At 42.4% G+C, this 13,364-nt stretch overlaps 1 long non-coding RNA gene across 3 annotated transcripts; it reads right to left on the bottom strand.

The window, feature by feature from the left end:
• Nucleotides 1-3,717: 3,717 nt before the first annotated feature.
• Nucleotides 3,718-12,339, bottom strand: LOC149975313 (uncharacterized). 3 transcript variants are annotated; one of them, XR_016489084.1, is made up of 4 exons: nucleotides 12,277-12,339; nucleotides 6,690-6,898; nucleotides 6,425-6,509; nucleotides 3,718-5,580 (listed from the first exon to the last, which is right to left on the bottom strand). It is a non-coding gene; the product is annotated as an uncharacterized LOC149975313 (long non-coding RNA). The 3 variants fall into 3 exon arrangements; XR_016489083.1 differs by lacking the exon at nucleotides 12,277-12,339 and having other exon boundaries at nucleotides 6,425-6,506; nucleotides 6,690-9,473; XR_016489082.1 differs by lacking the exon at nucleotides 12,277-12,339 and having other exon boundaries at nucleotides 6,690-7,319.
• Between the last annotated feature and the right edge of the window lie 1,025 nt (nucleotides 12,340-13,364).

Raw genomic sequence — 13,364 nt, 5'->3', positions numbered from 1 at the left:
ACCGGTGCAGAGTCAATGTGGAGGCTATATACAGGGGGTACCGGTACAGAGACAATGTGGAGGCTATTTACAGGGGGTACCGGTACCGGCTCAGGACCTCAGACTTGGGAGAAGGTTCACCATCCAACAGGACAACGACCCTAAGCACACAGACAAGACAACACAAGAGTGGCTTCGGGACAAGTCTCTGAAAGTCCTTGAGTGGCCCAGCCAGAGCCTGGACCTGAACCCAATCGAACATCGTTGGAGAGACCTGAAAATACAGTGGAGCAAATTAGTATTTAGTCAGCCACCAATGGTGTTATTTTCCACCATCATTTGCAAATAAAATTCATTAAAAATCCTACAAAGTGATTTTCTGGATTTTTCTTTTCTCATTTTGTCTGTCATAGTTGAAGTGTTCCTATGATGAAAATTACAGGCCTCTCATCTTTTTAAGTGGGAGAACTTGCACAATACAGTTCTCTGGTTAGACCCATAAATGTTTGTCGTGCACGAGCACACACGCTAGGGGTCTTCATGGGTCTAAGAAAGTTGGACCTGTTACGAAACGGACCTGGGGCTTTCCCACGCGGACCAGATATGTTTAAAATATAGGAGACCTGTTCCGAACGGACCTGGGGCTTTCCCACGCGGACCAGATATGTTTAAAATATAGGAGACCTGTTCCGAACAGACCTGGGGCTTTCCCACGCGGACCAGATATGTTTAAAATATAGGAGACCTGTTCCGAACGGACCTGGGGCTTTCCCACGCGGACCAGATATGTTTAAAATATAGGAGACCTGTTCCGAACGGACCTGGGGCTTTCCCACGCGGACCAGATATGTTTAAAATATAGGAGACCTGTTCCGAACGGACCTGGGGCTTTCCCACGCGGACCAGATATGTTTAAAATATAGGAGACCTGTTCCGAAAGGACCTGAGGACAACTTTTTTTTAAAGCTACTTCATTAACCGGAGATAATAAAGGGCGCGAGAGAGAGGTTCTAGCAGGCCCCTTTGACGGCATCAAACGAGGAGAAGCTAGTTAAGCTAGATAACGTTAGCTAGTTAGGCTAATTAAGGCTGCAGAGCATGTGCTTTCAAATCCTACAGATAACAATCACTCCATTCAGAATATCAAGTAGCACTTGGTCGTTGTAGACTAACTTTTAATGACATAATTTTAATTCCATCTTCCATTAATTAGATATCTCCTAACTTTTAGTATGTGTATTTTACATCAACAAGGAGCGTCAGGAACACATCTACAGTGGCTTCAGAAAGGATTCAGACCCCTTGATTTTGTTACGTTACAGCCTAATTCTAAAATGGATTCAATAGTATTTTTCCATCATCAATCTAAACAAAATACCCCATAATGACAGAGCAAAAACACATTTTTAGAAATCTTTGCAATATCCCATTTACATAAGTATATTTGAAATCGGGAGTAAGAAGGAAATCTTCCAATCAGGAGTTCTGGGAATTCTGGGAAAGGTAGCGGGAATTTTTGCAACCCTCAGTTCAGACAACATAAAATGGCTCAGACGTTGCTGGAGAAAACCATTGACAATCTTATACCACCATCGTGTGGCCAAAAGATAGTAAGAATTAGCTTGGGTGTGGGTCAGTGGGAGAATCTCAATTGCTCATTGACTTCTCGCGTCCTTCTCGAAACCCATTGGAGGAGATCAGAAGTGCGGAAACTCTGAATTTCTCATGTACAATTGAGATATATTTAATTGACCCACTCCCACATCAATGTATTGATATCTTTTGGGCAAACGATGTTGGTACAAGACAGTCAATGATTGATTATTCCAGCAACGTCTGGACCAATTTATTTTGTCTGAACTGAGGGTCGCATTAGTGAATTAGATAATGGTTGTGTCGCCACCTGGTGGTGACAGTTGGTTCTTTATCTTTATATAATAGTGATCTCTGCTGCCGTCTTCTGGACAGACGATATGTTAAAGTCGTACATTGGAGTGTGAATTGTTCCATTGCAGCAATTTGTTGGACTAGTAACTTAGACGGAAAAACCTACACCCCAAATCATTTTTGTTGTTGTATTTTACCCCCTTTTTCGATTCTGTCACATCACTGCAACTTCCAAACGGGCTCGGGAGAGGCGAAGTCATGCGTCCTCCGAAACATGATCCATCTAACCGCTCTCCTTAACACCCGCCCGCTTAACCCGGAAGCCAGCCGCACCAATGTGTCGGAGGAAACACCGTTCAACTGGCGACCGGCTCAGCACGCAGGCACCCGGTTGTGTCATAGCCTGGGAATAAATGTACACGGGGCATGAGACCGCTGCGACACTCTGGAGGCCCACCTCAAAACATTTCCAACAAGGATCGAGTGATAGCGGTGTTTTGAAGTTACTGCTGAACAATGTTATTACTGGGTTTGCGCTCGTTAACCGCAAAGATGTTCCTGCAGGAGTCATGTAAATATAGTTTAACGATTTTTTGTTGGCATTAGCAGAAAACACACTGCCAAGTGTTCCTGGGTATGAGCTGCGCAACAAATCCTTGGAAATAGAACCAGTTATGTCACGCTGGTCACCAGGTGTGGCCTCAATTCAAATTAAAAGCAGTCAATTCAGGAAATTATTTGAATAAAACAAGTCTTAAATTGAAAAACCTTTTAAATAAATAGCTTCAACTTTTCAGTTTATTAAGTTTTGAAAATGCATTTTTTTTCTCCAATTAATATAGTAATTTGTGATAACTTCCTGAATTGACTGACTTCAATTCAAATTCAGCCCAACCCTGAGGGACCTACACACACCATGGCTGGGTTCAATTCAAATTCAGCCCAACCCTGAGGGACCTACACACACCATGGCTGGGTTCAATTCAAATTCAGCCTAACCCTGAGGGACCTACACACACCATGGCTGGGTTCAATTCAAATTCAGCCCAACCCTGAGGGACCTACACACACCATGGCTGGGTTCAATTCAAATTCAGCCCAACCCTGAGGGACCTACACACACCATGGCTGGGTTCAATTCAAATTCAGCCCAACCCTGAGGGACCTACACACACCATGGCTGGGTTCAATTCATATTCAGCCCAACCCTGAGGGACCTACACACACCATGGCTGGGTTCCATTCATATTCAGCCCAACCCTGAGGGACCTACACACACCATGGCTGGGTTCAATTCAAATTCAGCCCAACCCTGAGGGACCTACACACACCATGGCTGGGTTCAATTCAAATTCAGCCCAACCCTGAGGGACATACACACACCATGGCTGGGTTCAAATCATATTCAGCCCAACCCTGAGGGACCTACACACACCATGGCTGGGTTCAATTCAAATTCAGCCCAACCCTGAGGGACCTACACACACCATGGCTGGGTTCAATTCAAATTCAGCCCAACCCTGAGGGACCTACACACACCATGGCTGGGTTTCATTGATCATAAACAAGAGCCTCCAATGCCCTGCACTAATGACTGTCCAGTGTAGCAGGCCTGTAAAACACACTTCACAACGGGGAATCTCCATTGAACATCATTTTTTTTAGGATTTATCTACGTCTGAGAAACTGGCCCTAGGAGATCTCATTTGATTTAAACCGGAGAACCTGTTGCCAGACTAGAATTAACATAAAACTCAAACGATCGTGGTGTAACAAAGCAGAGTGACAAAACATACCCACTGATAGGCTAGATGAAATGTTTAAAGAGCCAATCACATAGGGTTTCCACTCTTAAGATGCACAAAAAAAAACTTTAATGAAGGGAATGTCATACATTATTTAATACAATCAGGGATTTCTTTTACATACAGCCGCGGCTTTTGTGGAGCGATGGGTAACGATGCTTCGAGGGGTGACTGTTGTTGATGTGTGCAGAGGGTCCCTGGTTCGCGCCCCGGGTATGGGCGAGGGGACGGTGTAAAGTTATGTTACATTGGTGCCTTGGAGGTAAGGGCTGGGGGTTGTTTCTGGACAAGGCCTTGTTATCAAATCAAATTTATTTATATAGCCCTTCGTACATCAGCTCATATCTCTTTCAGAAACCCAGCCTGTACAGAAACCCAGCCTAAAACCCCAAACAGCAAGCAATGTAGGTGTAGAAGCACGGTGGCTAGGAAAAACTCCCTAGAAAGGCCAGAACCTAGGAAGAAACCTAGAGAGGAACCAGGCTATGAGGGGTGGCCAGTCCTCTTCTGGCTGTGCTGGGTAGAGAGGAACCAGGCTATGAGGGGTGGCCAGTCCTCTTCTGGCTGTGCCGGGTAGAGAGGAACCAGGCTATGAGGGGTGGCCAGTCCTCTTCTGGCTGTGCCGGGTAGAGAGGAACCAGGCTATGAGGGGTGGCCAGTCCTCTTCTGGCTGTGCCGGGTAGAGAGGAACCAGGCTATGTGGGGTGGCCAGTCCTCTTCTGGCTGTGCCGGGTAGAGAGGAACCAGGCTATGAGGGGTGGCCAGTCCTCTTCTGGCTGTGCCGGGTAGAGAGGAACCAGGCTATGAGGGGTGGCCAGTCCTCTCTTGGCTGTGCCGGGTAGAGAGGAACCAGGCTATGAGGGGTGGCCAGTCCTCTTCTGGCTGTGCCGGGTAGAGAGGAACCAGGCTATGAGGGGTGGCCAGTCCTCTTCTGGCTGTGCTGGATAGAGAGGAACCAGGCTATGAGGGGTGGCCAGTCCTCTTCTGGCTGTGCCGGGTGGAGATTATAACAGAACATGGCCAAGATGTTCAAATGTTCATAAATGACCAGCAGGGTCAAATAATAATAATCACAGTGGTTGTCGAGGGTGCAACAAGTCAGACACCTCAGGAGTAAATGTCAGTTATCCTTCTCCTGAAAGCGTGGTCCCTCTCCAAAGCCTTTTATATTGGCCAGGGTATCGACATCTACATTCATCTCAGTGGACTGGTTACGACCTGAACTCTCCTTATAACCATCATCTAAATGAGGATTACAATGTTGCATCCCTCCTAACAGATCACTCTATTTCCTGTGACCTCACAACCAGTCTCAGTAGTCAGTCCACTGGTGAGGAGAGAGTCTGATGAACATTGTGTTCCTCTTGAGTTCAAAGACGACCAGTCTGAGTAGAGTCTGTTGAACATTGTGTTCCTCTTGAGTTCAAAGACGACCAGTCTGAGTAGAGTCTGATGAACATTGTGTTCCTCTTGAGTTCAAAGACGACCAGTCTGAGTAGAGTCTGTTGAACATTGTGTTCCTCTTGAGTTCAAAGACGACCAGTCTGAGTAGAGTCTGTTGAACATTGTGTTCCTCTTGAGTTCAAAGACGACCAGTCTGAGTAGAGTCTGATGAACATTGTGTTCCTCTTGAGTTCAAAGACGACCAGTCTGAGTAGAGTCTGATGAACATTGTGTTCCTCTTGAGTTCAAAGACGACCAGTCTGAGTAGAGTCTGTTGAACATTGTGTTCCTGTTCTGGTAAAAGTTCAGGTCAGTCCGTCTGTGGAATGGAGTTGAAAAACAACCAGTCTGACAGGAAATCAACAAGGCTGAAGGTGTAACAGTGGTGTCCAACATCCTCAGGGCAGGTCCAAATGTTGAGGAAGGAGTCAGACTTCATGTCCCTCTAGTTTGGCAAATAGAGGATCTGTGAATAAAATGAAGAGAGAAATAATGCAATCAACTTTCCGGAGGTGATTAAATATTATATATATATTTATTTGTACCTTTATTTAACTAGGCAAGTCATTTAAGAACAAATTCTTATTTTCAATGACGGCCTACCGAGGAACAGTGGGTTAACTGCCTTGTTCAGGGGGCAGAACGACAGATTTTTACCTTGTCAACTCGGGGATTTGAACTTGCAACCTTTCGGTTAATAGTCTAACACACTAACCACTAGGCTACACTGTGTGATTAGTGCCAGTGTTAATCACAGTGTTTAGTGCCAGTGTTAATCACAGTGTTAATCACAGTGTTTAGTGCCAGTGTTAATCACAGTGTTTAGTTCCAGTGTTAATCACAGTGTTTAGTTCCAGTGTTAATCACAGTGTTAATCAGTGTTAATCACAGTGTTTAGTGCCAGTGTTAATCACAGTGTTTAGTTCCAGTGTTAATCACAGTGTTTAGTTCCAGTGTTAATCACAGTGTTTAGTGCCAGTGTTAATAACAGTATTTAGTGCCAGTGTTAATCACAGTGTTTAGTGCCAGTGTTAATCACAGTGTTTAGTGCCAGTGTTAATCACAGTGTTTAGTGCCAGTGTTAATCACAGTGTTTAGTGCCAGTGTTAATCACAGTGTTTAATGCCAGTGTTAATCACAGTGATGTCCACTCCACATACAGTATAATAATTGGATAACGTTTTCAAAGCTGATTTGATTGGCCAAAAGACCAATTACTGGAGAAAACAAATTCAGAATTGGTCTGCCTGTCAGCAAAATTGTACAAAAAATGTTGATTCTTAAAAATAATATTTAGGGATTTAACAGACCTTTAGGGATTTGGGGTTTTCACTTGTGTAGAGTTTAGGTCAACATGGGGGGCTGATACGACCACGCTGCTTTAGGGATACTCTGCTGGAAACACAAACACATGTATGAAGATATCAGACCAAGCAATTACAGCTAATTCACCTTCCTTTAAGTGTTGACCTGAATGCTATTGGCACCAGTCAGATTCTATGAATTCTTAAAATGTTAATATAATTTACCCCCCCCCCCCCCCCCTCCCTCATAAAAAACAAATGACTTGCATACCTTTTCATCCAGAGGCTCACGTGTCACAACTAGCTACGGATTCTGATTCATACGCGGTGTCTGGAGAAGGGGAGACTTGTGCACTGAGACGAGTTGACTGAGTGAGAGGGTCACTCACAAAACAGAGGACAAAAACAGAACAACTATTCCGATCGAACTGCAGTTCCTCACAATAAAATGACAGCTCTAAGAATGTCAGAGGAAGTATCCTTTAAAAAATAAAAATAAATACATAAAAATAATCTTAGTTTACGGTAGAATAACTCCCTGTTCAAAAAAGGAACATATTGGTAACAGTAAGACAGGTCTGGATACAGTCTCTAAATCTTTCCACAAAAAAAGGAACATGTGGGTAACAGTAAGGCAGGTCTGGATGCAGTCTCTAAATCTTTCCACAAAAAAAGGAACATGTGGGTAACAGTAAGGCAGGTCTGGATGCAGTCTCTAAATCTTTCCACAAAAAAAGGAACATATTGGTAAGAGTAAGGCAGGTCTGGATACAGTCTCTAAATCTTTCCACAAAAAAAGGAACATATTGGTAAGAGTAAGGCAGGTCTGGATACAGTCTCTAAATCTTTCCACAAAAAAAGGAACATATTGGTAAGAGTAAGGCAGGTCTGGATACAGTCTCTAAATCTTTCCACAAAAAAGGAACATATTGGTAAGAGTAAGGCAGGTCTGGATACAGTCTCTAAATCTTTCCACAAAAAAGGAACAAAAAAAAACAAAATAGCCCACTGATAAAAAATAAAAAAATATGATCCATCATAGTAGGTTATTTCACTAATGCTACATACTCTTAGAAAATAAAACATCTTTGTCTTTTCATTCCTAACTAAAAAAGGATCAGAGGTTCTTCTATTGAGGCTTGTATTTGTAGTGGAGTTCGTTTCGTCAATGAATACGTCGTAAAATAGTTAAGAAAACAAAAAAAAGTCTAACAATAATCCTGCTGTGTTCAGTCTCTACAGCAAGACCAGACATCAAGAGTTAAACAGGAAGGAAGGCCAAGGGAATCTGCACAAATCCACCATTCAAAGACTAAACCCTTAATATAAATACATTGTCTCCCTATTTTCACTTAATCCTAAAAATACTAGTGCTACTCCTCCTTGTGTACCAATTTCTGAATTGGTCCAAGAAACGCTCGCGTAGCCCCCCATTAAACATTTAGCTACAGTATATCCCTAATGAATACACATCTCCGTTAGGCTCGTTGACTGTGTTCTAGGGTGACTAATAGAGTGGAAGTCTACGGACTTCAGGGAGACCTAAAACTGACACTAGGAAACCTTTCACATTCCAAGTGTGATCCAAAGATCAATGTAGCATACAGTCATTTGAAAACACACGTTTTTAAACTGTGAAACTATTGGGATAAAGGCAGCCCAATATATGAAGCTAGTTAAGTCATAGACTTTAAAACACAATGTCCTCCCTTCAGCTGCGACAGAAGCCAACCAGCACAAATAGTCAGAGTGATGCTGAGTAGCTGGAGCTCGTTGCCAATCTGGTCATTGATTTGTCATTGTAATGTGTGTATCAGTCAGTTTCTGTTTTTCCACAGTTAGGCTCCATCCTGTCCAGACTGAAGCTCCATCCTGTCCAGACTAAAACTCCATCCTGTCCAGACTGAAGCTCCATCCTGTCCAGACTGATTCTGGGTGTTTCTCTCTACCACACAAGTGATCAACAAGTGTTCTTAGTTTTGGCAAAACTCTTGTTGTCTCTGCTTTCTGCAGTGATTTTAAACAGTTTTTTTGTAATTAGTCCAGAGCCATTCCCAGGTACGAGTCGTCTTCTTGAACTGAGGGACTTTATGACTTAGCCTTTTGCAGATTTTCAATAGCCCCCTGATCTGTATCCAGCAAGGATTTATTAGCATTTCTTCTCAGAACCAGTCTCGACTACAAAGCATTTTGAAACTTTGGTAAGAATCCACCTCGTGTTGCACTTCATCACATATAACAATATCAATCTTTTTCTCATTTTTTTTTCAGGCAAATGAGAAACTGGCGTTTCACAGCGAGCAGATCAGACTTTTCTTCCCATCTTGTATCTTTCCCCCCCCTGAGATCTCAGTCAGGAAGTAAAGGAATTGCTTTTCTTTTCCCTAGCAGGTCCATCTCATCTCAATGAGGTTCTACTTGTCTGACAACTTTATTTTCCTTCTTGGCTATAAACATGTATTTATTCTCATTAAATCCCTTTTTTCCCCTGGTTACGTCTGTCAAGTCTATGGTATTTTGTCTCAAGTGATTCTGCATTGGACCGTCTGGTTATATCTGTGAAGTTGGCTCGGTTTTACTTCCGAAAGGACCACTTTCTGCAGCTGGTAGTGGTGCCTGTGGAAGGCTGAACACATTTCCAGGCAGGATATTACTGGGTGTTGATTCATGCCATGATCCAGCTTTGATCAAATGCTCTTCAGATGTTCTGACGGTATCTTGGTCTTTGCAGAAATAAACCCGTTTGACCTCAGAGTGAAGATCTGACTCCTCCTCCTCCTTTATGCAGATCTCAGCAGGTCCATTATCCCGGTCAAGCGTCGCTGCTTCATCAGTGGAGACTGTTTCAGCTGTCTCCACAGAGATAGTGTCTTTACCATGATGAGGATAAACCAGCCTTGCGTTTTGTTCCATATTTTTATCTGAAAGCACATTTGTTTTTGCTTGGCTTTTAAGCACACTCGGTATTGTGAACACCTCTTTTGAGATTTCTCTTTTTCTCACGAGCTCAGATTTGTGTTTCTGAACCAATCGTTTCACTTTACAGCAAATATGCAGTGGAAATAGATTACGTCTCTGATTTTGCAAACTAAGATCAAAATTGTATTTTAGAATATCAATGAGAATGCACCCACTTCTTTTTTTTTGACGATAGGATTTTATCCCTGCATAGTTATACACCTCAAATATTACACCGTTTGTCAGTAAATTAAATTCCAGTTTCTGTTTAGATGGTTTGGATGTGACATCAAGGTCCAGACCTATTTCCTCACAGAGTGGGTAGCACGCTTTGGCTTTCACCATATTTTTGGTGTGAGACGTCACATTTGATTGGTCCAAGTTGGTAACGACAATTTGCTTTGTTTCGTCAGTACAAAGTGCAAGGTCAGTCTCATCAGAGATTCTCTCTATTTTGACAAGACGAGGTTCTATTTGTACTACTTCAGAGAAATGGCCTCCCTCGGTCTCCTTGGTTACTAACATGTCCATGTCTTTCTTCTTGCTCATTAAATTCAATCTCCTCCTTTTTGATACTTCTTTCATTTGGTATTTTGGCTCAAGTGATGCTGTAGTGACCTTCTGGCTAGTGGACATCTCCGCAGGGTTCTTTCTTTTACGTGACTTCTTTAAGAAAGCTTCATTTTCAAGTTCCAATCTCCATATACCGTGTTTACCCGTCTTGCGCTTTAAAACCTTTCCTAACTTTCTCATAATATCTTTGGCCAGCTCAGTTTTCCCACTTTTTAAATCCAAATCAAAATTACGCTCGAGAACCTCACACACAACCTGCTTCCGATTTCCACACACTTGTGAGGCAAAATCAGCCAATTCAAACATTACATCTCTGGTCAATAGATGCAAGTCAAGTTTCTTATTTTTCCCATATTTTGATTTCACAACAAGGTCAAGTCCTTTTCCCTTACAGATTGGGTAGAGTTCCCTCAATGCTTCTTCTACAGTGGGCATCATGAAGGATGTTATATCTGTCTGAGTTGGGAAGGTTTCCGCCTGGACATGTTGAGGACGGACGATGCCCATATAAGGCTCATACCTTGTGCAGGTATCATTACGTCCATTTTCAGGGCCAAGGATTGCCGTCTCATCAGCACACCGTGTCACATCTGTCTCAGTGGAGAAGCTCTCAGTCGTCACATGCAGAGGAGAGATCAGGCCCACAACAGGCTCCTCCTTTATGCAAACGTCAAAAGGTGTAGGATTTGACAAGCTGTTTTGCAAATTCAACTGTGCCCATTTAAGGGAGTATTCCAAAACTGTAACTGTCTTTGGATCAGGAAGGTCAAAGACTTCTGTTAACCACTCAGGTGTTCTCTTAGAACGACTCTTCAGCATTTCTTTTAATTTATTTTCTACCCTGTATGAAAAGTTATATTGTTGTTCATTTTGTACACCAAGAACAAAGTTGTAATCTAGAATATCAAAGATAACACGAGGGCGAGATCTATTAATGATTCTAGCATATTCTGACACCTCAAGCATTACACCAACTGTCAGTAAATGCAAATTCAGTTTCTGTTTCGCTCCAGATCCAACATTGAAATCTACACCGATCTCCTTGCACTTGACGTATGGATCTTTCCAATATCTCCCAAACTTTCTTAGGTTGGGTCTTGAGTAACTGCCACGACACTGACATATCCATTTATCCTCTAACGTTTTCTGGCATTGTAGTCTTGGACTTAAATTGGCATTGTAGTGTTCCTCTTCATCAGAGGGAAAGTTCAATGGCTCACAATATTCTGGAAGAATAGGTCTAGTAGATACAGCTAAATGACAGTCGCTTTCTGTAGCAGGTGAGGTTAGCACAGAATGAATGGCAGTACTAGAGCTTGGGATATTAACATTGTCAGAGGGCAATTTATTATTGGTCTGTGTTTGGCTAGAAACCTGTGAAGTTGGGTTGATTTGAGCTTCAAAATAACCACTGAAAGTGGATGCATGTCCTGTCAGAATATCACTGGACGGCGCTAAATGCCATGACTGCTCTTTGATTGAATTCCCTTCAGATGTGCCGATGGTATCTTGATCTTTACAGAAATAAACCAGTTCGACAGCCCTGTTCTCCCCATCACTTGCTCCGGTCATTTCAGGAAAAATACGTAAAATCTGCCCGTGGCTTGTTGTTTGGGGACTGATGGGAGGTACATGTGAATGCTCTTTCCGTAAACCCACATGGTAACCTGTTTCTGTGTTTTCTGACAATGTTGAATTTGGGTAATCTATCCAGGCATTAATCGAATCAGACCAAATTACTGTATGGGATATCTCCCTCTCATCTTCCTCTAGTTTAACGTCAACATCCATTTTGCACCAATGTCTCTACAAAAGACAAAGTAATCAAAAACACCCCGATGACATTCCTCTCCACATGAACTAGACAGATAATGTAATTTCCACTATATAAATTACCTAGCCAAATGCCTACATCGTATTTGGAGATGTAGCTATCTAACCATGAGAAACACTCTTCGCGCCACTTCGATACAGTTACGACCGGAAGTTACTTTTTCGTAGCAGATTAGTACAAAGTATTACGCAACGGGTTATGAGAATCAATGTAGCAGGTTAGGACAATTTGGTTACGGTTATGAAAAATAATTAGGGATGGCAAAACTGCCCTCCTAACCTGCTATTAAAATAATTTCGGGTCGTAGCTCTTACCGAAATGGCGAGTAAAAGAACTAGGTTAGTTGTCCGTAACCTGCTAACTAACGCTTTACCTTTACAGGTGATGGGTAACTGCAAATCCCTTGGCCTTCATTCTATTTAGATAAATGTTGAACAATATTTCCAAAAACGTCGTATACTAGCTAGTGCACTGAAAACGGAGCAGTACGCACCGGAGTGGAATATTTTACGGAAGCGTTTTGAAGTCGACGTCTGAGGGTTGTGGCTCCAGGAAGTACAGGCGGAAGTGATGTCATTTTCCTTATTCTTTCGCCATGCGATTCGCTCTTGGCTAGAAAGGAGTACAGCTATGGACAGAAGTTGATATTTATATTTATTTTATCAAACAAATTGAAGTACTTGTTTCTCTCCAAATGGGTATAGAATACAACCTTTTAGTTTCAAGTAAGTGCTTTTTACACGATTAGAATGCACGTTCACGTCATTGTGTGTGCTGGTACAGGCTGCTGCACCTACAATTGAGTGAATTATAATATGAACAAGCAGCGTTGACATTGACATTTTAGTCACTCTGCAGACACTCTTATCCAGAGCGATATACAGGAACAATTAGGATTAAGTGCCTTGCTCAAATGTACCTTGGCAGATGTGTTACCTAGTCGGCTAGGGGATTCGGTTACTGGCCCAACGCTCTTAACCTCTAAGCTACCTGCATTACCAAGGGGTTCACAAGGGGTTCACATTTTTCCAAATAGGGTCCCCTGCATTTTCTAGTATCAATTTGGGGTCATTTGCAGAAAAAGTTTAGGGACCCCTGACATAGCAGGAAGGCCGATTACCGACCAGACACGCAGGGCATTAGCCTGGTGGCCACTACTTTTTATGTCAAGTGCATTTCACCATGTCTCAGACTTTACAGAACAAATTATTTGTAAAAAATTATTGAATTATAATAATGAATAAATAAAAACAAGACACAACAAAGGTCATAGAATAGAGTTCAAAGATGACCAGTCTGACAGGAAATCAAATGGCATGTGTTGAATACAACAGGTGTAGTAGACCTGACAGTGAAATGCTGAATACAACAGGTGTAGTAGACCTCACAGTGAAATGCTGAATACAACAGGTGTAGTAGACCTTACAGTGAAATGCTGAATACAACAGGTGTAGTAGACCTTACAGTGAAATGCTGACTACAACAGGTGTAGTAGACCTTACAGTGAAATGCTGAATACAACAGGTGTAGTAGACCTCACAGTGAAATGCTGAATACAACAGGTGTACTAGACCTTACAGT

This window comes from Oncorhynchus mykiss, chromosome 19 (assembly GCF_057628025.1).
Source record: "Oncorhynchus mykiss isolate SJ-2025 chromosome 19, ASM5762802v1, whole genome shotgun sequence".
Taxonomy (NCBI): domain Eukaryota; kingdom Metazoa; phylum Chordata; class Actinopteri; order Salmoniformes; family Salmonidae; genus Oncorhynchus; species Oncorhynchus mykiss.
Note: the sequence above shows the minus strand (reverse complement) of the source record. Positions and strands in the feature narration are given on the sequence as shown.